This window comes from Sapajus apella, unplaced genomic scaffold (assembly GCF_009761245.1).
Source record: "Sapajus apella isolate SASKATOON/1434 unplaced genomic scaffold, GSC_monkey_1.0 scaffold25, whole genome shotgun sequence".
Taxonomy (NCBI): domain Eukaryota; kingdom Metazoa; phylum Chordata; class Mammalia; order Primates; family Cebidae; genus Sapajus; species Sapajus apella.
Window position 1 is genome coordinate 19,249,769 of NW_022436965.1, and position 21,000 is coordinate 19,270,768.

At 37.0% G+C, this 21,000-nt stretch overlaps 1 long non-coding RNA gene across 10 annotated transcripts in view; it reads left to right on the top strand.

Moving 5' to 3' along the window:
- The first annotated feature begins 43 nt into the window (after positions 1 to 43).
- The window catches only part of LOC116560157, a 325,176-nt gene continuing 304,219 nt past the window's right edge, over positions 44 to 21,000 (top strand). For 2 of the 10 annotated variants that reach the window (XR_004272824.1, XR_004272821.1), the window contains exons 1-3: positions 241 to 496; positions 3,405 to 3,580; positions 18,239 to 18,348. This is a non-coding gene — a long non-coding RNA (uncharacterized LOC116560157). Of the gene's footprint in view, positions 221 to 240; positions 497 to 3,404; positions 3,581 to 12,707; positions 15,253 to 18,238; positions 18,349 to 21,000 lie in introns of those variants that run through there. The other 8 variants (XR_004272822.1, XR_004272823.1, XR_004272827.1 and 5 more) reach the window with 8 other exon arrangements.

Below are 21,000 nucleotides of genomic sequence, written 5' to 3' on the forward strand. Positions count from 1 at the left end.
TCGGGCTCCAAACACAAGGCCCTCTCTCCCCTGGCCTCAGGGTCCAGCTCCCTTCGAGGCTGCCTTCGGCGGTGCCTGACAAACTGCCTAAGGAAAGCTTTCCCTTGGCTTCTCTCTGCTCGCTCTCTCTCCCTCTCTCATTGTTTCTCATTGTTGTTGGTTAATCGCTTCAGGAGCTAAAGGGGAAAATGGCGATGGGGAAGAGGGTGGAGATAAACAGGTATTTGGGAAGGGGCTACGAGTCGGTGGCGGAAACGGGAGAGCAAAGTGCCTTTGGGGTCCTGTACCTGTGAGGCGGGAGCAGTGCGCTCTGTGACTCTTAGTTTGCCCGGAAATCCGTATGTTTGGCTGGAAGTGTGCACGGTGCTGGAGGCGTCCTTCAGATTGACTCAAGGAAATGATAAGATTTAGGATTTTGACGATGAAGAAACATTTAAAAGGGATGGGGTATAATGAACGAGAAAGGAACAGGCATAACCAGGTCTCTCGCAGGCCGGTGCGTCTCCAAGATTTCTTTTGCTTGTGGGTTGTTTCCTTTGTGAATAATTCTAATATGTAACCTTTCTCCTAAGGGATTTTATTTTGTTTATTATTATTATTATTTTTTGAGACAGTTTCGCTCCTGTTTCCCGAACTGGAGTGCAATGGCGCTATCTCGGCTCACCACAGCTTCCGCCTCCCGGGTTCAGGTGATTCACCTGCCTCAGCCTCCCGAGTAGCTGGGATTACAGGCGCGCGCCACCACGCCTGGCTAAGTTTTGTATTTTAAGTGGAAACGGGGTTTCACCAGTTTAGCCGGGCTGGTCTCGCACTCCTGACCCCAGTAGATTCGCCCGCCTCTGCCTCCCAAAGTGCTGGGATTACTGGCGTTAGCCACCGCGCCCGGCCAGGATTTCATAAATGTCTCCCCTTTAAGTCTATTTTTCAGAGAAGACATTGTAAAATGTCGGCGCTGGGGGATGGGAAAGCATTTTCTTAGTATCCTGCAGGGAGTCCCAAAACAGTAGTTCGGGTTCCGCCTTGAACACTAACCTCTCTGAGATCCCGTTTTCTCATTTGAAATAGGGTTGCAAAGATTAAAAGATGCAAGCGTTGTCAAAATGCATATAGATCAGGATGATTTAAAAGAGACGTAGTTATTCTGTTTTTCATGGTTCTCTTTCACTATTTTTGCAATAAGAACAACAAAACACCTCATCTTGGCTTACATTTTTAAATGCTTTTGGCTTTAGTGTGTTATTTTTAAACAAAATGAAAGAAAGGAATAAAGTATAAAATGAAATACCACGTCAAGAAAAAAGTTGAAGTGTACTTAAGATTAGTAAGTGATCAAAAAGTGAAAGATGTTTGGAATTTCCTGTGTACATCTGAGCTTTTAAACTTGAAGTGGTTTCTGAAATTTGGGGATGCTGCAGATGCTTCATTTTAAATGCGTACTCATTTTTCATAGCATTAAACAATTAAAATGCCATCCAAAAGAACTGGAGAAGACAGTTCCCCCCCAGTTTCTGAACATAGACTAAATACATTCAAGTTATAGATTATCTAGCTCCAAAGTAGTAGATGGGGATCAGTGGCAATCTGGTAGTTAAGTTAATTGTTTCCCATTTTCAGGCAACTGCCATCTAATTCATCTAATAACAAACCACCTTGTGTGCCCCATGTTGAATTTTATGCATAAGTGTTCTTTAGCTCACTCTAGGGGAATTTCAAAAATTATCCGTAATCTTAATAGAGATGTAAATTAAGATATTTTAAAAGGTCTTGCATTGGCCCTTAATGAGAACCAAAGCAAGAGTGACATACAGTAAAATATAATAAAATCCATCTGTATAAAGTTAAAATTTCCAGTTTGCTAGGTTCTGAATCCTGTTTATTGTTTCTATTGGCTCTCCCTCGTGTTCTTCAAATGATGTGTAATATTTAAGTGAAATTTGTCTTCAAAGTTCTTTGTTCTGCAGAAGTTTTCTCTTCCCTGGGTTGAGAAAGTATCTCTACAGATTGGTTTTTTTGGTCCTAAAATTTCGGTTGTTTTAAAACAGATTTATGCTAATTTTTTTCAGCTGCTACTGTAAATTTGGATCTTGGGTCCCACCCCCATATATGACACAGGACTCAGGTGTCAGCTTTTTAAGTGCCTTTATGTGTATACAAATTATACACAACTTTATTTCAACAATGTCTTCAAATATGTGTATGAATCCCAGTCCCTAGGATCTATATTTAGTTAGAATCCCTGTTTCTACATGTCTTTAGCTTTAAGTTCTATGATATATTTTTTGATTATATAAATAAAAACATAATAATAGTAATATTACTCATAGATAACAAGCGTCCTTACGGCTTTTCCAAAGCAACAGTCTTAAGTTTTTTTGTTTTAAAGACGGGGTCTCACCCTGTCACCTAGGCTGGAGTGCAGTGGCATGGTCTTGGCTCACTACAATCTCTTGTCTTCAGGGCTCAAGCGATCCTCCCACTTCTTAGACTCCGGAGTAGCTGGGGCTATAGGTGCCCACTACCATGCCTGGCTAATTTTTATATATATTTTTTGTAGAGATGAGGTTTTGCCATGTTGCCCAGGCTGGTCTTGAACTCGTGAGCTCAAGCATTTTGCCCAACTGGGCCTCCATGTGCTGAGATTACAGGCATGAGCCACTGTGCCTGAAGTTTTTTAAATCTGTGATCACATGGTCTGTGCTTTATGGACTCTCAGCTTTATTTCACAATCTTGTATTCAAATTATGTGCAGGAATCCCAACCCCCAGGACCTATTTCTAGGTAGAGACCCCCTTTTCTACATCTTCTTTGCTTTTTTTAAGCTCTATGATATATATTTTTTGCTTACATAAATAATATGTTATACAGTATTTGGCATTTTTATGTGTTTTTGTGGAAGGGGACCATCTATGACAATTTAGATGATAATATCTCCAGTTGATTCTCCATCAGAGTGACTAGAGTAAAAATGAAAACGAATCATGTCTGTAGCCTGGTCAAAAGTGTAAAATGCCTTCCCAGCACACTTTGAATAAAATCTCAGTTCCTGCATGATCCTACATGATCTCACCCCTGTCTACCTCTCTTATGTGATCATTAGGCTGTCTTTCCCTTTACTCTGCACTCCCTATAATCCAGCCAAATTGACATTCTTTGGGGTTTTAGAATACACTAGACCCTTTTCTACTACCCCCTGCCCCACTACCTAACTAGGGCGTTCCCAAATGCTGTCCTTTAATTATTATCTTTCCCTTTTCTGGCCGGCTCTTCCTGCTTCTTTATATTTTGGCCAAAAATATTCACATAGACATTCTTAGACCACCCTGTCTAAGTAGCACCTGCCCATTTCTATGTTCTTTATAACTTTTAGAGCACTAATTAAAATTTATCATCTCTTCTGTCTACAGACTGAGCTCCCTGCTTTACCAGCATTTATCTTGGAATGTAAAGTGACCTGTCTACTTTTCCTTATGTGTACTGCCAGTTGCCTCTCTTCCTTTCTTGTCCCCCTCCTTTGCCCGACTCTTCATTTCTACCTGAGACTTGGGGATGTAGGACTGCCTTTCTGACTTATCCAGGATCTGTAAGTAAAAATCTTTGAACTTATTTCTTATTATGGTGATGTATTGAATTTGTGCCTTCCATCTGAAGAACAAGGGGCTACCCCAGACCAAGTTTTGCCCCAGAGAAACACAGATTGGACTCCCAGTGCCAGATCAGCGGTCAGAAAGGCATAGAGTGATTGTGGGTCAGACAAGAGCCACAGTGGTGTCTGCCAGTATAAACGAAATTCCCCTATGAGGGACCCCCTGGTTGTGGGTCAGACAACTAGGCTGCCCATCAGGTAAAAGAAGTATCCCATGAAAGGCACTCTGTAAACACCCATATCTAGTTTACTTTCATTTGTTGTCAGGGTTGCAAGCCGCTGTGGTACTACAACCCCAGTTTAGCTCTGGGTTCTCAAAACAATAGGTCTTGCACATCTGTCAGATTTATTTTAAGTAATTAATAACGATGCTATTATAAATAGTGTTATATTTAATTTCAATTTTTAATTAGTTTGTCATTTATACCTGCTACAGTCTTAATTTTGATATACTTCGTAAAATTCATATTCTGGAACTTAATCCTCACATGACAGTATTAATAGGTAGGGCCTTTAGAAGGTAATTAGATCATGACAGCCCTGCCCTCATGATGGGCATGGTATTAGTGCCCTTATAAAAGAAGCTTGAGGGAGTCTGCTTGCCCCTTTCATGTGAAAATGCAGCATCAAGATTCCATCTCTGAAGCAACCTGTTACCAGACACCAAATCTGCGAACACCTTGGTCTTGAACTCCCCAGCCACTAGAACTGAACAATAAATTTCTGTTGTTTGTAAACTATCTAGTCTAAGATATTTAGTTATAGTAGCCAATGAACTAAGACAATATAGAAATAAAATGGAATCATATTATTGACCTTGCCGCCTCTAACCATGATAAACACATTTATTAGTTGTAATAGCATTTTTTGGTAGATTGCATTGGATTTTCTACATAGACAATCGTGTCTTCAAATAAACAGTTTTACATCTTTTTTTCTAACCTAGTTGCATTTTGTTTCCTTTTTTGCCTTGTTGCACTGGCTAGACCGACCAGTACAATGTTGAATACAAGAAGCAAGATCATACACCCTGACCTGATTCTGATCACAAGGGAAAAACATGTCACATTAAGGGTGACATTAACTTCAGATTTTTTTTTTTAATTGCCTAGTCTGTGGGCAATAAAAATGCGGCGTCCACTCACCCTCCAGATTTTTTATTAATGTCCTTTATCAGCTTATGAAATTCCTTTCTGTTTCTTGTTTTCTGAGAACCTTTCTCAGAATGGATAATAGATTCTGATGCATGCTTTCTTTGAATCTATTGAGACGGTCATATGATTTATCTCTTTCAGATGGTTAATATAGCCAGTTGCATTGAATGATTGGCCGCTGTTAGACCAATCTTGTATTTCTGGGATAAACCCCACTTAGACATGATATATTATCCTTTTTATATGTTGTTGGGTTTAATTGTTAATATTTTATTTAGAAATTTTACGTGTGTTCATGAGGGATATCTGTTTGTAGTTCTGTTTTTTGTAATGTCTTTGGTTTGGGATCAGGGTAATATTCTGATGCTATGAGTTGAGAAATAGTCTCTCAAAATTTTTGGCAGACTGTACCATTGATATAGAATTTACCAGAGAAGTCATTTGGAGTTTCCTTTGTGGGAAAGTTTTTAACTCAAATTTAATAACTTTAATAGTACAGGGCTATTCACATAATCTTCTTGAGTGACTTTGGTGTTTTTTCTCTTATTTGTTCATTTTATCCAAGCTTTTCAGTGTATTGGGACAAAGTTGTTCATAATACTCTTTTAATGTGCAGTAAAGAGTTAGTGGGCTTGGGATGCTCAAACCCTGCACTTGCCAAGGAAAAGACTAGCTCTTGACTGGCTCCTAGGAGAAAAGATCCAAACTTTTAGAATATCCCACACCATAAGATCATTTTTATATACCTGGGGCTTTTGGCCTTACCAGATAGTTCATGCTAACAACGTGATTTACAGTAAATGGTTGTTTTTGTGTGTTTTCCTGAGCCATGCTGTATCAGTTTGTTGTCTGGAGGGGCTGGAGATTGGGTAGCTAAAGTCAGTTATGTGAGTGATCTCTACCTATGTCATTGATTCCCCGATAAGAACCCCACATATCAAAATGAGCTTTCTGGTTAGCAGTTAATACTTAGTATGCATTGTCACACATAATTGCTGGGAGAAGTAAGTGTTGTCCATACAAATATGCTAAAAGAGGACAACTGTAAGCCCACACCTGATTTCTCCTGGACTCTTCCTTCTGTGTCTTTTGCCTTTGATGATTTTCATCTGAATCCTTTCATTGTAACAAACTGTAACTGAGTATTACTGCTTTTCTCAGTTCTATGAGTCTTTCTTGCAAATCATCAAACCTGAGGGTGGCGTGGAGACCTCTCATATATTTATTATTCTTTTAGTATCTCTAGACTTTTAGTGATTTCACTTCTCTAATTACTGATACTGGTTAATTGTGTGTTCTCTCTTTAAAATGTTTTTTTGTCACTGTCATTAGAGGTTTATCAGTGACAAGCTTTTGATTTTGTTGAACTTTTCCATTGTTTATTGGTTTTATATTTTGTTGATTTCTGCTCTAATCTTTACTGTTGTATTTATTCTGCTTTCTTTGGATTTCATTTGCTCTTCTTTTCCTAGTTTCTTAAGGTGGAAACTGAGGTCATTAATTTAAAACTTTTCTTTTTTTCTAAGTAAGTGCTTAATGCAATAAAATTTTCACTAAGTATCACTGTAACAGCATCCCATGAATTTGGTATGCTATGTTTTAATTTTCGTTAAATTTAAAATTTTATTTCCTCTTGATTTTTTGAGTCATGGATTATTTAAGATTTTAATTATTTAGTCTCCAAATATTTTGGAGATTTTCTAGAGACCTTCCTATTATTGATTCCTGTTTTTAGATCCCTGTCATAAAAATTTCATTTCATAATTTGAATCATTTTAAATTTATTAAGACTTCTTAAATGGCTCATAATATAGTTACCCTTTAAAAATGTTCTGCGTTCAAATGAAGTGAAAATGTATTCTGCTGTTGTTAACTGGATCATTCTATTAGTGACAAGTTGGTCAATTTTGGTTGATTAGGTTTTTTAAGTCTTCTATATCCTTACTCATTTTTTGACTCCTTGTACTATTGTTTATTGAAAGATGAGAAATACCCTATAATTGTAGTTTTATGCGTTACTTCTTACAGTTATCTCAGTTTTGTTTCATATATCTTGAAACTCAGTTATAATAATAACAGGTGAATGAATGTATTTGTATGTATTCTTGATTCTTTGACTCATGTATCATAATGAAATGATTTTTTCTTCCCCCTAATTTTGATCTGAAATCTACTTTTGTCTGATATTAATATAGACACTGTAACTTTCTTTTGCTAAACTGGTGTTTCTTTTACTGCTTGCCTTTTTCTAATGACTGTATCTATTTCCTTTGTAAACTTATTACCTGTACTCTTTGTTATTTTAGTGATTGCTCTGGGGTTTTGGTATGTGTTTTTAACTTATCATAATCTATCTTCAGGTAATATTATACCACATGTACCATAAGAACCTTATAAATGTATACCTCCACTTTTTCTCTCCTAGCCTTTATGCTATTGTTTCATGCCTTTTACTTCTACATATATCTTAAAATCCACACTGCAATGTTATTATTTTTGCTAAAATAGTAAGTTAACTTTTAAGCAGATTTAAATAAAAATATATATTTACACATGAAGATAAAATTTTCTGCAGTCTTCATTTCTTTGTGTAGATTCATATTTCCATCAGGCATCATTTTCCTTCTACCTGGCAGGCTTTTTGTTGTTGTTGTTGTTTAGCATTTCTTACAGTATGGGTCTGCTGTTGATTAATTCTTTCAGCTTTTGTCTATAGGAAAAGTCTTTATTTTGCCCTGGTTTTTGAAAGACATTCCATTAGATAGAAAATTCTGGTTTGACTTTTTTTCATTACTTCATACTTTTCCACTCTTCTAATTTGCATTGTTTCTCATGAGAAATTTGTATCATCCTTATCTTTGCTCCTTCATACATAATGTTTTTTCTTTGTCTTTTAAGACTTTTATTTTATCACTGTTTTTGACCAATTTGAATATGATGTACCATGGTGTAGTGTGTAGCTTGCTTGATTTCTTCCTTTTTCCTTTTTTTCCTTCCCTTTTTCTTGCTTTCCTTCTTTCTTTTTCTTTTTCTCTCTTTCTCACTCTTTCTCTCTTTCTTTTTTCTTCCCTCCCCTCCCCTCCTCTCCACTTCTCTTCCTTCCCTTCCCTGCCTTCTGTGCTTGGGGTTCTTTGAGATACTTGAACGTCCAGGTTTTATAGTTTTCATCAAATTTGAAATTTTCCTGAGCATTATTTATTTAAATACATTATTCTCCATTTTTCCTTCTTTTTTCCTCTTCTTTTGGGTCTTCTACTACGTTAGCTACTTTACGTTTTTCTGTAGCTCACTGATATTCATTTCGTTTTTAACGTCTTTTTCTCTCTCTTTGCTTCATTTTGTATAGCTTCTATTGCTAAATCTTTAACTTCACTAATGTTTTCTTCTCTAATGTCTAATCTTTTATTAATAGCATCTAGTATATTTTTTATTACAGACATTGTAGTTTTCATCTCAAGATGTTCAATATAGATATTTTTTATATCTTTGATTATTTAAGGTATTTTATAACTTTTTAACATGGAATACAAGACTGACAAATATTAATATGCATGTCTGCTGATTCTAATAAATGTGTTAGTTCTAGGTACGTTTCAATTGATTGATCTTTTTACTCATTGTTTATGTTTTCCTACTTCTTTGTATGACTGGTAATCTTTTGTTTGATTCAAGATGTTGTCAGTTTTACCTTGTTCGGTGCTATTTTTGTTTTTCCTATAAATATTTTTGAGCTTTGTTCTGAGATAGAGTTAAGTTACTTGAAAAATAGTCTTGGCCAGGCGCAGTGGCTCACACCTGTAATCCCCGCACTTTGGGAGGCTGAGATGGGTGGATCATGAAGTCAAGAGGTTGAGACCATCCTGGCCAACATGGTGAAACCCCGTCTCTACTAAAAATACAAAAAGTAGCCTGGCGTGGTGGCACGTGCCTGTGATCACAGCTACTCAGGAGGCTGAGGTGGAAGAATTGCTTGGACCCAAGAGTTGGAGGTTGCAGTGAGCCAAGATTGTGCCACTGCACTCCAGCCTGGCAACAGAGCAAGACTCTGTCTCAAAAAAAAAAAAAAAAAAAAAAGGTCTTATTTTTGCCTGTGAGATGGGTTTCCTGAATACAGCATACCGATGGGTCTTGACTTTTTATCCATTTAGCCAGTCTGTGTTTTTTGATTGGGGCATTTAGCCCATTTACATTTAGGGTTAATATTGTTATCTGTGAATTTGATCCTGCCATTTTGATGCTAGTTGGTGGTTTTGCCTGTTAGTTGATACAGTTCCTTCATAGTTTCTATGGTCTTTACAGTTGGTATGGTTTTGCAGTGGTTGGTACTGGTTGTTCCTTTCCATGTTTAGTGCTTCCTTCAGGAACTTTTGTAAGGCAGGCCTGGTGGTGATGAAATCTCTCAGCAGTTGCTTGCTTGTAAAGGATTTTATTTCTCCTTCACTTACGAAGCTTAGTTTGGCTGGATATGAAATTTTGGATTTAAAATTCTTTTCTTTTAGGATGTTGAATATTGATCCCCACTCTCTTCTGGCTTGTAGGGTTTCTGCTGAGAGTTCCACTGTGAGCCTGATGGGCTTCACTTTGTGGGTAACCTGACCTTTCTCTCTGGCTGCCCTTAGCATTTTTTCCTTCATTTCAACCCTGGTGAATCTGATGATTATGTGCCTTGGGGTTGCTCTTCTCGAGGAATACCTTTATGGTGTTCTCTGTATTTCCTGTATTTTAATGTTGGCCTGCCTGGCTAGGTTGGGAAAATTCTCATGGTTAGTATCCTGAAGAGTGTTTTCCAGCTTGGTTTTGTTCTCTCCGTCACTTTTAGGTACACTGATCAAATGTAGATTAGGTCTTTTCACATAATCCCATATTACTTGGAGGCTTTGTTCATTTCTTTTCACTCTTTTTTCTCTAATCTTGCCTTCTCACTTTATTTCACCGAGTTAATCTTCAATCTCTGATATCCTTTCTTCAATTTGGCTATGGAAACTTGGGTATGCTTCACAAAGTTCTTGTACTGCGTTTTTCAGCTCCTTCATGTTGTTTATGTTCTTCTCCATGCTGGTTAATCTCATTAACTTTTCATCTAACCTTTTTCAAGGTTCTTAGTTTCCTTGCATTGGGTTAGAACATGTTCCTTTAGCTCGGAGAAGTTTGTCATTACCCACCTTCTGAAGCCTGCTTCTGGCAATTCATCACACTTATTCTCCATCCAGTTTTGTTCCCTTGCTGGTGAGGGGTGTTCTGGCTTTGCAAAGACACACATAGGCTCAAAATAAAGGGATGGAGGAAGATTTGCAAAGCAAATGGAGAGTAAAAAAAAAGCAGGGGTTGCAATCCTAGTCTCTGTTAAAACGGACTTTAAACCAACAAAGATCAAAAGAGACAAAGAAGGGCATTACATAATGGTAAAGGGATTAAAGAGCTAACTATCGTAAATATATATGCACGCAATACAGGAGCACCCAGATACATAAAGCAAGTTCTTAAAGACCTACAAAGAGACTTAGACTCCCACACAATAATAGTGGGAGACCTTAGCACCCGCTGTCAATACTAGACGGATCAACAAGACAGAAAATTAACAAGGACACCCAAGACTTGAACTCAGACCTGGACCAAGTGGACCTAATAGATATCTACAGAACTCTCCACCACAAAACCACGAAATGTATATTCTTCTTAGCACCACATTGCACTTATTCTAAAATTGACCACATAATTGGAAGTAAAACACTCATAAACAAATGCAAAAGAACAGAAATCATAACAAACATTTTCTCAGACCACAGTGCAATCATATTAAAACTCAGGATTAAGAAACTCACTCGAAACTGGACAACTGCATGGAAACTAAACAACCTGCTCCTGAAGGACAACTGGATAGATATTGAAATGAAGGCAGAAATAAAGATGTTTTCCTTAAGCTGATAAGCAACTTCAGAAGTCTCAGGATACAAAATCAATGTGCAAAAATCACAGGCATTCCTACACACCAATAATAGACAGACAAAGAGCCAAATCATAGTGAACTCCCATTCACAAAATTCCTACGAAGAATAAAATACTTAGGTATACAACTAACAAGGGATGTGAAAGACCTCTTCAAGGAGAACTACAAACCACTGCTCAATGAAATAAGGGAGGACACAACAGGTGGAAAAACATTCCATGCTCATGGTTGGGAAAATCAATATCGTGAAAATGGCCATACTGCCCAAAGTAATTTCTACAAATAGATTCAGTGCTGTTCCCATCAAGCTGCCAATGACTTTCTTCACAGAATTGGAAAAAAATACCTTAAACTTCAGATGGAACCAAAAAAGAGCCCACATAGCCAAGACAATCCTAAGCAAAAAACAAAAAAACAAAACAAAGCTGGAGGCATCATGCTACCTGACTTCAAACTGTATTACAAGGCTACTGTACTCAAAATAGCAGTTACTGGTACCAACACAGAGATATAGACCAATGAAATAGAACAGAGGCCTTAGACAGAATGCCACACAACTACAACCATCTGATCTTTGACAAACTAGACCAAAATAAGCAACTGGGAAAGGATTCCCTGTTTAATAAATGTTGGGAAAACTGGGTAGCCATATCCTACCAAGTTTCAGCCAAAGCTGAAACTGGATCCCTTCCTTACACCTTATACAAATATTAACCCTAGATGGATTAAAGATTTAAACATGAGGCCTAACACCATAAAAACTCTGGGAAGAAAACATAGGCAATACCATTCAGGACATAGGCGTGGGCAAGGACTTCATGACCAGTACACCAAAAACAATGGCAACAAAAGCCAAAATAGACAAATGGGATCTAATTAAACTTAAGAGCTTCTGCACAGCAAAAGAAACTATCAATAGAGTGAACTGGCAATCAACAGAATGGGACAAAATTTGTGCAATCTACCCATCTGACAAAGGGCTAATATCCAGAATCTACAGAGAACTTAAACAATTTTATAAGAAAAAAACAACCCTATGAAAAAGCGGGCAAAGTATATGAACATACACTTTTCAAAAGAAGACATATATGAGGCCAACAAACATATGAAAAAATGCTCATCATCATTGGTCATTAGAGAATGCAAATCAAAACCACATTGAGATACCACCTCATGCCAGTTAGAATGGTGATCATTAAAAAATCTGGAGACAACAGATGCTGGAGAGGATGTGGAGAAATAGGAATGCTTTTACACTGTTGGTGGAAGTGTGAATTAATTCAACTATTGTGGAAGACAATGTGGTGATTCCTTAAGGATTTAGAAATAGAAATACCATTTGACCCAGCAATCCCATTACTGAGTATATACCCAAAGGGTTATAAATGATTCTGTTATAAAGACACATGCACACGTATGTTTCATGCAGCACTGTTCACAATAGCAAAGACTTAGAACCAACCCAAATGTCCATCAGTGATAGACTGGATAAAGCAAATGTGACACATATATACCATGGAATACTATGCAGCCATAAAAAAGGATGAGTTCATGTCCTTTGCAGGGATATGGATGAATCTGGAAACCATTATTCTCAGCAAATTGTCACAAGAACAGAAAACCAAATACTGTGTGTTCCCTCATAAGTGGGTGTTGAACAATGAGAACACATGGGGGTAGGGAGGGGAACATCACACACCAGGGCCTGGGGGGTGAGGGGCTAGGGGAGGAATAGCAGGGGTGAGGGGTTTGGGTAGGGATAGCATTAGGAGAAATTCCCAATGTAGATGACGGGGCATTGGATGCAGCAAACCACCATCATGGCATGTGTATACCTATGTAACAAACCTGCACAATCTACACATGTACCCCAGAACTTAAAGTATAATAAATAAATTTTAACTAAAGGAAAAAAAATAGTCTTGTCTTTTTCAGTCTTGATTTTATAATTTGTGACAATGAGAGCAATGGTTAGTCAAAGACTAATTATTCAATAGTTAGTTAAGGACTAATTATTTCCTGCTACTAAGGCAAGAATCTTCTAAATACTGGACCAAATGCTCTGGAAATAGGGAAGATTTCCAGTCTGATTGGTGGAAACAGGCACTATGCCTGATCTGGTGTTTTCGCATAGTTCTTTCCCTGGCGTTTTATCTGATTCTGTGCTGGTATATCAGAATTCTATAGACTGGGTAATTTATAAATAATAGAAATTTATTTCACAGTTCTGGAGGCTGGGAAGTACAAGGTCAAGGTGCCAACAGGTTTGGTGTTGGTAATGGCCTGGTGTTCACTTCCAAGGTGGCTCTTGAAGGTGACATCTTTTGAAGTGGAGGAACACTGTTCCTCACATAGCAGAAGAGTGGAAGGGCCAAGCAAGGGAGAACCCACTCCTGGATGGCTTTTATAAAGGGATTAAACCCACCCATGCAGTTGGAGCCTTTGTGACCTAATCACCTCTTAAAGGCTCTACCTTCCAATACCGTTACATTGGCAATTAAATTTTAACATGCATTTTGGAGGGGACAGACATTCAAACTATAGAAGCTGGCTCGTGTAGTTTTCTCACTTACATGTGCTGATCACCTTCTGCTAGTCTCCATGATTATTATTCTATGCTGCTCACTCCTTTCTGATACCTCATCATGCAAATTCTGGTTTCCTTGTTCTTCTTGCAGTCTGAGCGTCGCCTCCTCATGTAGGAGTTCTCTAGGATTTATCCGATCCCTTCCTCGCCACATACTGTGGCCTGAGGACTCTCAAGGTAGTCAACTGGGGTAATCACAGGTCTTGCCTCATTTTTTTTTTCTCATCTCTTAGAGATCACTGTCCTTGGTTGCCTGATATCCAGTAGTGTCTTGAGAACTATTGTCATTCTATTTGTTTATTTTGGGTTGTTTTAGAAGGCAGCATACATGCAGTCCCTGTTACTTATTTAGTTTTGGTCAAAAGGGCAAGTCCCAGCATAGATTTCAACTATTATTCCATTTCATAGGTGAGGAAACGGAGGCACCAAGAGATTAAGTGTGTTTTCTAAGCTTTCACAGCTTGGTAGTAGTAGAGCTAGAATTCAAATACTAGCTCTTGAATACTTGAGCAGTATAACTTCAGAATCTACAATTTTAATTACTACTGTCTACTTTCTTATTACTTTGAAGTTTGCTGAGAACTGTGACAAACATTTCATTAAATTTTTTGTAGCTAACATGAACAGAATGTGAATGTCCAATGGTCCTTAACTCCACATCCCCATAATATTTACATTTTCAAAAGAATATGCTTATTTATTTGGTATGGTTATTTATCTGTCATGTACTATTAAATGTATGATAGAAATATCATCTATTCTAACAATCAAAAATGAGAAATATTTATGAAGTATAGCAGAAGCTGTTTTTAATTATTAACTCTTTCAGTTTTACTCTACCTTGAAATTTTCTGGCTTGTTTTCCTAAGTTGTTCTAAATTTTTGCCAACTTCTCTTAATCCATTGCTCAGACTGTTACCAATGGCCTAAAAGTTTCCCTTATTTAAACCTTTGTATCCATTCATCAAAAACTGGGAAATATGGTGGTTATTTATAAGTAAATCACTTAAAAATGAAGAGCTATAAGTAATTTAATACCTTGCCTTTTTCCTTCTGGAAGCATTCAGAGGTCTTTCCATTAGCTTTTAGATTCCAATTTGTTCTTGTTAGAACTTTTGTTTGTCCTTGAGTGCCTAACTATTAGGCAGCCAGGAGAGATATGTGGGAAAGTACTTTTGTTTACTGCTGCATTACAGGTAACTAGAAACAGTGCCTGAGATGGTGGCTTAATATTGTTGAATGAATGAGTGAATGGATGGATGAATGAATCAAGCTGGTGGCCAGCTGGAGGAGCCTAAGGAAGACTAGACTAGACTGGGCAAACATACGCTGTAGTTAGCATATTCAGTATGACGTGAATACCCAGCACCCAGGCAATTGAGTCTTGACTATATTGCGCCTGGCTTTGGGATACGGGTATGTTCTACTTATATTTGAATACAGTTGAGTTTTGATTTCAGAATTTGTCATACTTAAAATAAGGAAATCATACCGACGCTAAGAAGATACTAGAAAATTGAGTTTATCCTTTCTTTTACTTATACTGTCTTCACTGGAAATTTTAAATAGGTGTTACAATGAAGAGGCAATTCGTAAGTGCACTAGTATTTTGAGCATTTTTAAAAAATGAAAACACATAAAAAGCATTAACTAGAACTGCCAGGCAAAATAGCTCTCCTGTTTAATAGTTTCCATCAGTCCTCAGTTTAATTACCACATTATTCTGCCAGCTTTCTCCAGAAATAATTGACTGAATGAAGTCACTGCATTTGATATTTACAAACACTAGACTTGTAAAGGGGGTATCTGTCAATTCCCCTTTGGCTTGGAAATGACTAAGGCTAACCTGGCAGTACACAACTGCTATTTTAGGCTCAGCATATTTTCATAGTCACTGACTTGGGGAAGGAAAGAGAGGCAGGTAAAACTTACAGCCTTTGTGCTCAGTTTTGTAATTTTGTAATTTTTGATGTGAAAAATGAGGAAGTAAAACCCTGATTTGCTCTAAGACACAACCTTTTGGTTGTTAGAATATCTTGTTAAATTATGAATAGTCTAGAAGGAATCTGCAAAGCTTTGGGTATGTATAGTGAAAGCTTAAACTGGTTTATCAATCATGATAAAAATGAATTACAAAGGTCAGTCTGTTAATGTTATTGACTTAATGTTCTGGAATAAAATGTTTTTCATTTGTATTAAATAATGAGATATGATTTTGAAGCCTTAATGTCAACTGGATAGCAGATAAGATGAAGATTAGGCTGGAAATTACTTTATCGCGGGCAGCCAACAGGATATTTCAAAAGACAAGGTCAATATACGTGAAATTCTTAAAGAATTGAAGTAAAACACCAGATTGCGCCACTATAGATTCAGGTTTAAAAATGTCAGTCCCTACTACATAGAAAAAAAAAATGATTCGGAAGCTTCTGGTGGTCTTCAGAAAGAATTCCAACTATAGAAATATTTACAATGTGATGTTTTCATAGTGGGTATTTATAGTCTTAATATACTGAAGGGTAGGGAGATTGGAAGAAAGATTATTTTGGGCAAAGTGCTTATTTAAAAAAACAACGGAATAGTAGAAGTGATAAACACCTTAAGAGACATATAAGAAGTGAGATGGATCAGGCACGGTGACTCATGCCTGTAATCCCAGCACTTTGGGAGGCCAAGGCAGATGATCACCTGAGGTCAGGAGTTTGAGATCAGCCTGCAACACGGCAAAACCCTGTGTCTACTAAAAATACAAAAATTAGACAGGCATGGTAGTGCATGCCTGTAGTACCAGCTACTTGGGAAGCTGAGGCAGGAGAATTGCTTGAACCTGGGAGGTGGAGGTTGTAGTGAGCCGAGATCATGCCACTGCACTCCAGCCTAGGCGACTGAGTGAGATTCCTTTTCCAAAAAAAAAAAAAAAAAAATGAAGTGAGATGGTTGAAGTTATCATAATTATGAAGAGTATAGAAACAATGGACTCAGAATTATTTCTTATTTGAATCTACATTTCAGCTACACAGATGAAATCTCTTAAAGATGAGCCCAGAGTAATTGAAAGTGTATTTTCATCCATAGTATCATAAATAATTTCAGTTCAGTCATCTCAATGACAACTTATACATTTGGTAAAAACTTATTTTCATTTTATATGGTAGCAGCTGGTTGTGCAGAACATGAAGGCTATAGTTTTGTGATGCCTCCTTAAGTAAAAGGTAAATGCAGCACTGTAAATACACCCTTAGTTCTTGGGACTTGAAAGCCCAATGAGAAGCCCGCAAGCTTGAGCTTTAGTAGCTTCAGATCAGTCTGCTTCTGGTTAACAAATTTAATTCCATTTATATAGAGTGGAAAGATTCACTGTAAGTAAAGAGTAACTAGAATATGAATGTGGTGGAAAGAGGAGTAGATTGGGATTTAAGACCTGGATTCTAGCCTAGACTGACTCATTCATTTTCATTGCTCATTTACTGAATATCAGCATTGTAAAAGGTATTATGGAAGAGGCTGTGAATACAAAGGTCCTGTGCTTACAGAATAAAGTACTCCATGCTTAATCTAGATTTAGGAAATAGTATACACTCTACTCTTCTTAGCGAGACACAGTAGGCTTTGGCATATTAATGGCTCTGAGGGGTTTTACTGTTAGCAAAAACAAACACATCGTAAACGTACAAGGTTTAACTTCATTTATTCCAGCTTTTAGGTTCTTTTCTTTTTTAATTTGTATAATGCATACTGACATCACCTGGAAGACATTTTGGAAAATGCTGTTATAAGAAATTTTCTCATTCCGCTTTCTTAACTATTATAGCTGTTCTTAGGTTTTCCTCTTTGGTCAAGTAGAAACCCTTGTCAGGTAAATGGAATCAATAGTCCCAGCAGTGTATTTTAGACAGACCTGTATACTTTGGACTCAGCTCGCAGTTCTTATTAAATGACACCACCCATCAAGCAGATACTGGCTGTGTGGGGTGTGATAGGTGCTTAACTGGGATGTAGGGACTGGCTTTTCACAGCCAAGGCTTGTTCTTCCTAATTGCTGAGAAAACTTTCCTTTAAGAATTCTGCAGTCGTTTTAAATGAGCTTTCTGCATTAGTGGTGTTGCTTTCTGTGCTTGTTTATAGAGGTTACTACACTTGAGTGTGAATACCACCCAAGCAGCCTATGAAGGAGTTGGAGGCTCAAGCAAAAGTAAGATTCTACTCCTTCTTTAGAGTATTTCTGAATGTGGAGGCTGCCTGAAAGGAGGCCTCTTGCCAAGTATGGCTTAGAATTTAAACTTAATGCCCGTCACCACACCTTTTTTAGGGTAATTACCACTTAACCAAACATTTCTGAGTTCCTTATAAATTGGCCCCCTCAGTCATTTAACCATTTTAGTAGCTCTTCTCTGAACTCAGTCCAAGTTTTCCACAATTTTGGTAACAAGGGTCTCTGCAGGGAATTCAGTGTCCAGGTGCGGCAACCTTGCTAGGGCATTTGGTGGGGTTGGAAGGAACAAGAGAAGGATGACAATCATCTAATATACCTTATGCTCTCATAAATGTATGGCAGCTTTCCAAGTAACAGAGTTGAGCTCACAGTAAATGAGTAGGCAAGTAGACTAGAAATGGCTCCTTCCTTCGTTTAGGTAGAAGAAAAGCCAGTGGCCACTAGCCTGTAAGCAAGTAGTGATGATGTGTGTGAATTTGAAGAAATCCTTCACTTTTAGGATTAACATTATAGCCGGATATAACAGTAAGAAATCATTCTAAAGCAAAGGTTGAGAAGTTCTTAAACAGGGATATTCCATGGAAAGGCAATGGCCTAATCCAATGTTAGTTACTATTGTCTTTTTTTAAGTATTGGCACTGTTTTTGTGTAAATAAGGTCATGAAAGTTATGTCTATTATTTTTGTTTTCTCAGTATTTGATGGGCCTGAAAAGAAGTCTGATGAAACAGATGTTACTTGAAGCTGAGTGACTTTCTCAGGGTCAAGCAAATAAGTAAATGGAGGAGTCAGAATTATATCCCAGGTATGTATAGTTTCAAGCCCTGTACTTCTTACTTGACTGTAAACAAACAAAGCAAATAAAACAAAAATATTCCTGCTCTCACATCCTGTGTCTAACACTGGTTCAAAAAGTAAAATGTTAATTATTGGCAAGTCTTCTTTTTTTTTTTTTTAATTTTGTTACTGTCTTATTATGTCCATATTTTTTAAAAAAATCTGGTTATTAGTTTACCTTTTTTTAAATAACTCTTTTTTATATCAAAAAACAAGATTCCAGAGACATCAGCATCTGGTACTCAGGTGAAAAGTACCATATGTCAGTTTGTTGGGGTTGTGGGTGATCCTAACAAGGATACTGGTAAAAGATAATAGATTTAAGCACAAAATCGATAATAAATTCTTGAAAAATGTAGGGTACTTTTATTTGTTGATATTTGGGACATTAAAACAAATATTTAAAGATCTGATTCCAAAGCTAATTAAATATATGTATAACAGACCACCCTAAGAAATACGTTAATAAGTTACTTATGCATAGAGTTACGTATCCTTGTGGCCACTAATGTTTGAACCATATTTAAAATGCATAAATATTGTTATAAAACAAAACCAGGCAAGGAGAACCATACCAGGAGTATAATAGTTAACAACAAACATGCATATGGTTGTAGCATTTTAAAGATACTTTTTGTAATGATGAGAGTTTAAGATCTCAACTGAAATGCAATTGTTTCTCACAATTAGAAAATTACTTGATACTAAGATTCTCAATTTACCATTACTGGCATGGGATCACATGGCTATTACTATTGGAATTGGGCTTTTGTTCTAAGCTCCTTGCTCTATCATAGATTTCTCCCTGATCATCATGGGATGATTGTTTCCTTAACAATAATCTTACAATCAAGTGAGGCTTTTCAGGGAGTAGAATACTAATATTGACTCAGAATTCTTCTTTTCTTCTCTGGTCTAACAACTCTTTGTACCAGTCCTATCCCACTGTAGAGGTTGAATTCTGTAGATCCATATCTACTTTGAACACAGCTGGACTCTCAGGTAGTTTGGTCTTTGGGGGCTGATATACCTAAAATAACTTTGAATAGTTAAATCTGACCACGTGTGATATGGCAGTTGCCTTTTAATTTTAATGGAATATTTTAGAGCATTTTTATGGAAAAGCTCTTAAAGCTCTTTTTTTCACTACCTTAATGAAAGGGGAAAATGTGTTGCTGTAGCTGTTATTTTTTATAATAAATTTAAAGGAGTTCCTACAAATCTTAACAAGTAAAATCAAATATTTAATGCTTTTGGCAGAATGCCTTTATAGAATTTCCAGAACAAAATAAAATGTTCTGTAGTTAAACTTGAATAAATTAGACTGAATTTCTAAGGGTACTTACATCATGTATCAATATTTTCAAGTTAATTTGATAAAAGGAATCATCAAACAGCATCGTGACAGTAGTTACTATTACGACTGAAAAGATTTATGCTCACATTTTAAACTAGAACAAAAAGCTAGATTCACAAATATGAATATTCCAGATAGAAACTCCATTGTTTTTTTTTTGAGATGGAGTTTCGCTCTTGTTACCCAGGCTGGAGTGCAATGGCACGATCTCAGCTCACTACAACCTCCGCCTCCTGGGTTCAGGTAATTCTCCTGCCTCAACCTCCTGAGTAGCTGGGATTACAGGCACACGCCACCACGCCCAGCTAATTTTTAGTATTTTTAGTAGAGACGGGGTTTCACCATGTTCACCAGGATGGTCTCCATCTCTTGACCTTGTGATCCACCCCCCTCTTGTTGTTTTTTAAAATACCACCTTTCTTTGATAAACGCAAATCAGGATAGCCTCTAATACTTGCTCTTGATGCATGCTACAATTATAAAAGTTATTGTGTGTATTGTAACTCTGAGACTTTGCGAAGGCTGGTTGTTTTAGACTAGAGGCAGTGACATGCTGATAATGTTTAATAAAGGGCTCTCCAGAAAGAAAACAAAAAACCTGATTGTTGATTTCCATAGTGTAAATATGAATAACGGAGTTAAGAAAAGATATATACAATCACCCCTTACCAGCTGATGCCAATGGCATCAACCAGCTCCAGGAGACTACGGAAGAGGAATGACTTTATATTTGTTAAACATGCAACATGGAAGCAATCAGTTATAAAGGCCCAAGTTTAACAGGGAAAAAACTGGTTTAACTAGGTAAGATGGACTTATACCATTACTCTGGGCATAAACCTCCTGGTAAAGTTTTGACAGGATTTAGTCACCTTATCTAATGGAGCATTTTGAACAAATGCCTAGTCGTAAACTTAAGTAGCTGTAGAATTAGTGGCTTGACAAAATGAACATAAATAGAAAAAATTTAAGCGGTGACTTTTTATTTATGTTGCTTGTTATTCATAAAGAATTTTTACCATTACTTTGCTCTGAATGAGCTTTGAGTTGGATCCTTGAAAATTGTCATCATTTTTATGATAGTTCTAGGAAAGATGTTTTCCAGGAAAAGTATTTTATTACTATAATTGTAGCTAATATTTATTTTGACAATTTCTGTTCTTATGTGTTATCTCATCGAATCTGCACAACTTTCTTACTATCTTTTCCATTTTTCAGATGAGAAAACTGAGGGACAAAGAATTTGAGTAACTTGTCCAAATT